Raw genomic sequence first — 7,311 nt, 5'->3', positions numbered from 1 at the left:
CTCCGGGGAAGCGTGGGGTCAGGTCTCTTCCTCACCACCGGCGTCCTAATTTCCAGGTGGCAATGGAACGTGGAATGAGAAGCCTAATCTCTTACGAAAGATTTCGTTATCCAATCCTCATATACATATCGACCATAGGCCCATGAAACATGTCTCATTGCTAAGGAACCGGCAAAGTCTTCATAAAGTTCATTATTGCAAGGCGTCTATTGTTGAGTGACCTCACCGGAATCGCCCCGCCCACCTGCGTATACGTCATCCAGGCAACCTCGTCATATGGTCGCAAGGGAGAATGGAGAGAGTATCGTGGATATTGTTGAGACTCCTGTCTTTATTTTCCGTAGGGGGTAATGCCGTCAGTGCACCTAACGGGGTGCACCGTAGGCATTACTTGAAGGTTCTTTGCAGCGTCCCTTCGGCCCCTAGCTGCAACTCCTTTCATTCCTTATACTGTACCTTCATTTATAAAATTCTTCCGTCTTGATATCCACGCACTTCTAACAATTGTTTCATGGTTTTCCTCCTGTTACACCTTTCAAACCTACCTACTCTCAGTTTTCTTTCCAGCGATGAATGACCTCACAGGTTTCAGTGCTTGGCCTTTGGCCTCAACTCTATATTCCATTCCTTTCCTGTGTTTATTTTTCCTCCACGGTGGATATCATCATCTTCGCCACGCTTCGACAGCGACAGATGTCGGGGCTTCTGTCATGCTTCAAGTATTCCATTCCTCTCTTCCGCTCTTTATGGAGGCTGACTAAGCACTGAGTTCAATCAAATTTTTATGGATGAACGCAGGCAGATAAAGAGAGAGAGAGAGAGAGAGGAGAGAGAGAGAAGGTAGACAGATAAATAGATAGGCAGATGGACTGATAAATGAAAGAGAGAGAGAGAGAGAGAGAGAGAGAGAGAGAGAGAGAGAGAGAGAAGGTGCGTGATGTCTGTGAGTGAATTTTGCGGTTTTTTCATGGATATTATCATGATGATGATGACTGTTATTTTTATTATTTATAATTCTCCTCCACACTTCAACAATTAACCTCTGTCGATATTATTACTGTTATTCTTTTATCATCATCATCATTATATATTTGGCAGTATTACCATAACAACCACTCTACTGCCATTGAACTAAAAAAGTTAAACCCATGGAATTCTAAAATGCCGAAGCATTCCAGAATTTTAGGGTAAAGATATAGGAGTGATTATTAACAAAATAAATTTCAATCAGTGACTGGAGTATCTGCGAATCTGTGGTTAACCTTACAAATCATGTCCTCGAGCCGTGGGCTGTGTTCTAGCTTCTTTTCCGTGGTCTCTTTGGCTTGAATTGAGTTCCCTTGCCTGAGGACACAGTCAATTGCTTTTCGATTTTTATAATTACTTCCTAAAAGAGTCTCAGATTTGTACTTTATGTACGTAGTAGTAATAATAATAATAATAATAATAATAATAATAATAATAATAATAATAATAATAATTAACTTATTTTACGGGAACTGGAAGCCTATCAATTTCGCTATTGCTGGTTTTTGCCTGCCGATGACCATTTTTTTTCTCGGTGATTATGATAGTATTTAAATGGTTATAGTATGAACTGCTAATATTTTATATTCTACTATTTTGCCAGTTTTTACGGGTCACGTGTCTAGTTCCAAAGTTTCAGAATTTGTTTATTATTCCTCGATTTATAGTTATAGGAATGGGAAGTGAACAATGAACAATAACTCAAGAGGTATGTTAAGGGGTGTCTATCGTGGGAGGAGGCCCCGGTTAAGTAGGACGCTATACTCTGGGTTATGCTAGGTGATAGAGCACAGTTTATACCTTAGTTTAACCAGACGAAGGATTAGATTTATTTTACGTGGCTAAGAACCAATGGGTTACCTAGCAACGGGGCCTACAGCTTATTGTGGAAACCGAACTACATTATAACGAGAAATGAATTTCTGTCACCAGAGATAAATTTCTCTAATTTTTTGGCCATTGAGTCGGTCGGAGATTCAGAACGAGAACGTCCCAACCAGATCTAATGAGGAACTCATGGAGCAGAGTGGTTACGATTACGAAATATTCGTTGAAATGCCAATTTAACTTTGGGCTTTGTTAAGACAGGGTCCATTCTCAATAACGAGTGCATTGTTGCTCGAATCGCAGAGAAATTTCAAATGGCCACCCACGGCATAAACATACCTCAGCTTCTTCCGTGATTACGTAATGGTCGGGAAAGGTAAGAGTTCCGTTTCAAGGCCTAGCATCCACTTGATTCTCACTATGATTATTTTCAAGAATCAATTTTTTTCACTCCTTATCAGCCTGATGGCGGAATCATACATGCATTTTTAATATGTAATCTGTAGGTGAATCAGAGACTGCCCTGATATGATCATGACTGTAAATGACAGGAAACAGTTTATTATAAAGTTAATAATAAAAAATGTTTACTGCTTTTCAGCCTCGAGGCGGGAGAATACTCATATTTTTAACATATAATCTAGAGATAAATCAGAGGCTGCCCTGACGTGATCATGACTTTAAATGACAGGAAATACTTCCTGTGAAGCAGGAGTTCCCTCTCATAAACTAGCGAGGTTTGTGACCTTCTCTATCTATAGTACGCTGGCCATTGTCGATGACTTACCTGCCATTACGCAGTCGCCTCGTGCAATAAGAAGCCCGTCTCTTGAAAGCCAGAAATCTTGTTGCATAGAAACGAGTTTACCGAAGACTTTAAAGCTCGCCGAGTTTTATCTGTTATGAATACTTGTGCAACTATTACTACCTTCATCAGATTCTCTTATATCGTCACTGGACCAACAGCTATCACCATTACTACTACTACTACTATTACTACTATACTACTATCCCTTACTGCCATTGCATCTGATGCTGTTACTAGTTCTGTATCGTCAAGGAACCTAAATCTATGGACCAATAGAATTCCCAAGGAACAAGAGGGTCATTACGCTGATAACTAAAAACAAGAATAGCAAGTTGCTGCGAGGAGGAAGTGTAGTGTTAAACCAGAACTAGTCCTCCAAATGCTAAGCAACAGGTAAACAAAATTACCAGGAGCACCTGGCTGTTGTGTTATTGATACCTGTGTATCGCAAAAGTCAGTTAGGAATTTCGGTTCAGTATCTAGAGTCTCTCTCTCTCTCTCTCTCTCTCTCTCTCTCTCTCATTGAGTTAGGTATGCGTTTTCGAATCAGGTGCGATTTCTTCAAGACTGGTTCTTCAGTACTGGAATACTAGAATCGCAGAGGCAGCTCTAATACAGTTATACGATAGTACACTAGCTGTGCCCGTTAACATCATGTTTTTATGGAATTTAAACATTTTTTACGTAATGGATAGCGAAAGTAGATAAGGCAAGTAGATAAGGCAACTAAATTTATACCGTATTCTTGTCAGTGATATAAAATCAACTATAAAGCGTTTTTTTGGCAATAAGAATGTATTCATACTTGAAATTTGCAGAGCAAGTAGTTAAACGTGTTAAGTGGGAAGCAGACTTGGATGAACAGGTGTACACTACAACTTGTATGCTTCGCAAAATTTACCTCAGGGGATTATGTAATGAATTCATCATTTATATCCGCCGATTTGAGATTCTGGAGTGGATTTACCAGTCTGCATTTGTATATGTAACGAATATTCACTAGTCTGCTTTTGAATATTGAGCGTGACTGTCAGATGTTTCAGCAAGGCGACTTTGAGCGAAGGAATGCTAGTTAAACAAAGCAAATGTTTAGGAAGAATTTGAGTGATAATAACTGGTTCTGCATTATCAAGACTTATACGCAAGGACTGGTTTTGCGAACAGGTCAGAATGAACCAAATTGGAAGGTAGAAAGTAGGTTTTGTTACAAGCCGATGTAAAAACATGCCCTTTGAACTTCTCGTTGTTTAGGAGCTTCTTTTGACTCCAAATAGTTAGCAACAGGACACTTGTCTCTGTTACCAGGGTGGTTTTAGATGAAGACTGTACTATTCGGGTAAGAATGGATAAGAAGAGTTGCGTATTATGACCGTTAGAGCTCAACGAAAATATCTCTTTCAATTTGCACGTATAGGTGGAATGTTGGGAAGATTGCTGATAATTTTATGTAGAAGAGTATGGTCACAACAATACGGCTACAATCACTTCAAGTGCTACATGCATACCACAACTACTAGTTAATACCGTTAATAATTATAAGTGCCGCTTGCGATAGTTGTTAATATAATTTACAGAACAACTGCAAAGAATCGCACATCCATCATGTATTAGCGCGAAGTTTTGCGTAGTCGTTTAAGGTCGGCATTACACAAGAAAAAAAAGGGAAAAAGAATCCCAAGGTGAAGTTCAGTGACTCCTCCGTTTATACCTGCCCACTCAAGTTCACTTCTTTGTGAACAAAAAAAGGTCCTGCCTTGAGCTATGATTGCTTACGCTCAAGAAGAAGCTGATACATCGAATGCTTCTGGTTTTGAACCATGATGGGTGTGTCATTACACTTTTATTCTTTGATTTTTATTTTTTCACGGAAGCCTAACAAATATGGCGCAATCCTCTTCAGCATACTGTGAATACTTCTCTTGTCCTTCTGATCTGATATTCTTATCCCAAAAGAAAACATGCTTTTCTAATTGTGAACTATGCCCGCATAATGTTTTCAATGCGTCAGTTTATATTTGTAATTTATACATGGATCTATTTATGATTACTTTTTGAAATACATTTTGAGCCTAAAGTTACAAAGAAATGCCTTATAAGTTTAGGAAGTTCCGTCTCTTTTGAAATAAATATCAGTAAATTATCAATAAGGACAACTGCAAGTAGAAGCTTTTACTTTACCAACATAATTATTTGGAAATAACTGTCCCCATTAATGAAACCATAGTAGGAGTATTAATGGTGCCAATACTGCCTATTTTAAGAAAGGCACTAATGTTGCTATACTCAGTGTTCACTATTTTAAGAAAAATTTTAAATGCCATGCACTATTTCCCTAGTAGTTCTGACGTATATTGTGTTTACGTATCCATAAACTTATCTGTATCTTGATTTATGTTCTCTTATATTATATACTCCAGTTTTCTTTCTAGTTTGTGTATTCTTTTCTTCTGCAGATTGCTTTGCTTGTTGAGTGTTCTTTATGCTTGTCCCATGTAAGCGTTTGCTCCTTATAAAAAAAATAAAACAAAAGTAATGGGATATGGTCCCAGACAGTTAATTAGTAAGTGACTCTTCTTTCCAACAGCCTTTAGAGTTTCTTCTTGAGTGAAGAAGCTTCAGTTTGTTCAGTTCTGTTTAGTTGTCTTAATGATGTCCTTTATGTGGTCATTTGAATCTTCCAAATCACCATATCTCATGATGATATAATATAACCAAATCAGTTGATCAATGGGTGTGTCTATCAACAGCTTTCATTGGAAGTGTTTTTATTTTTCGATCCTTGACATTTGATTATGCTTCATTTTACAATAATACTCTTTTGTTTTACGTTTAGATATTTTGTTATTGTTTAAAACCTATCGATATTCTTGGCCCTCCATTCATTTCTTTTGTAGGCAACATATAGCTGGATACCTCGTTGGCCCCCATATGGTTAAAAAAACATATTTCTTTCATAAACTAGAAACTACAGGCAGCGTATTTAACAATGTGCATCGAAATCCATTTGTCCGTTCTTGATGTATTCTGCTAAGGGGACACAAAAACAAACAAACATTCAGTATCCTCTTGGTGGAGATAACAAGTTAATTAAAAGCGTTCATACGTTCTCACCTGAGGAGACAGTTAGGTATGTTAATAGAACAGATTTCTTAATTTTGATTGAAGGCTAACACACACTTGATATAATGGTTTAATCTTATTTTCTGAAACTTAGGAGATTACTACATTGCCCAAATTCTTCTCCTTGATTCTAACGAGAGAGAGAGAGAGAGAGAGAGAGAGAGAGAGAGAGAGAGAGAGAGAGAGAGAGAGAGAGAGTTTAGTTTGGAAATGAGGCTTGTGGAATCGTTAAAAAAATTAACGCATATGGGCTTATTTTTACAGTTAATCCATTTCCCTTTATAAAGCTCCAAGAACCATTGTATTCTTTATTCAGTAATGAGAGAAAATAAACACGGTGCTGTTAGCAAAATTTATAAATAAAATATTAAATTCAAGGTTAATACATAAAACGTCACATATATATATATATGTATATATATATATATATATATATATACTGTATATATATATATATATATATATATATATATATATATATATATATATATATATATATATATATATATATATATACTGTATATATATATATATATATATATATATATATATATATATATATATATATATATATATATATATATATATTCATATTCATATATATTCATGACGGTGTATACATTGCTGTGATCGTAAGAAGAAGCGGACCTACAGTTCTTCAGCAATTTAGGTTGGTACAAAGGACAGAATATAAGTTGAGAAAAGTCCGCAGTGACACGCAGTTCTTGGAGACTTGTGAGAAGAATGGACTCATTCCAAAATTAATTCACTTCAAATTATACAACAAAATTCTACACAGAACCCAACATTATCGAGATTACCAGAAGAAATTCGCGGTAAGCGGCGACTTTTGCATCAAACTACTTTTAAACTTGACCGAGTGACTAATATTTTGAAAAATTCAGTTTCCCATCTAGATTTCATTCATTTATCTGATTGTATAAATAGAGTCAATACTAGTAGCATTGAAAAAATGTCCCATGTTCCTTCCATAAAACTGAAAAATTTAGGTTATTCCGATTCGTCCATGCCTCATGATAGTGTCATTTTTAATTATTCCTCTCGTGTATTGACCGATAAGAAAAAAACGGTTTTGTCACGCGGTCCTAATTTTGCTTTTACGTCTAATGAGTTACGTTTTGACTCACACTTTCTGAATTGGGAATGTTCGTTTAAGGCTTTACAGACACATAATTTTTATACCAACAATCCCAAAGGCTACTCGTATGATTATTTTAGATCAACACTTAAACACCTTGCGTTTTCGTCCTTTTACAATTATAAACCAGAGACCAGGTATTTACCTAGCACTGACGAGTTTAATATCATACAAAGTCTAGCTAAAGACACATCCATTATGGTTACAAAACCCGATAAGGGCAACGGTGTAGTTTTGCTGAATAAGGTAGAGTATGTTGAGAAAATGAGAGACATCCTTAATGATCGGACCAAGTCCCAGGTAATTAAAAAAGACCCTTTCAAGTGTATTGTGCATTTAGAAGATAAAGTCAGTAGAATAGTAGACAAGC

The sequence above is a fragment of the Macrobrachium rosenbergii genome, chromosome 52 (assembly GCF_040412425.1).
Source record: "Macrobrachium rosenbergii isolate ZJJX-2024 chromosome 52, ASM4041242v1, whole genome shotgun sequence".
In the NCBI taxonomy this organism is placed as follows: domain Eukaryota; kingdom Metazoa; phylum Arthropoda; class Malacostraca; order Decapoda; family Palaemonidae; genus Macrobrachium; species Macrobrachium rosenbergii.
This window is presented reverse-complemented; position numbering follows the sequence as displayed.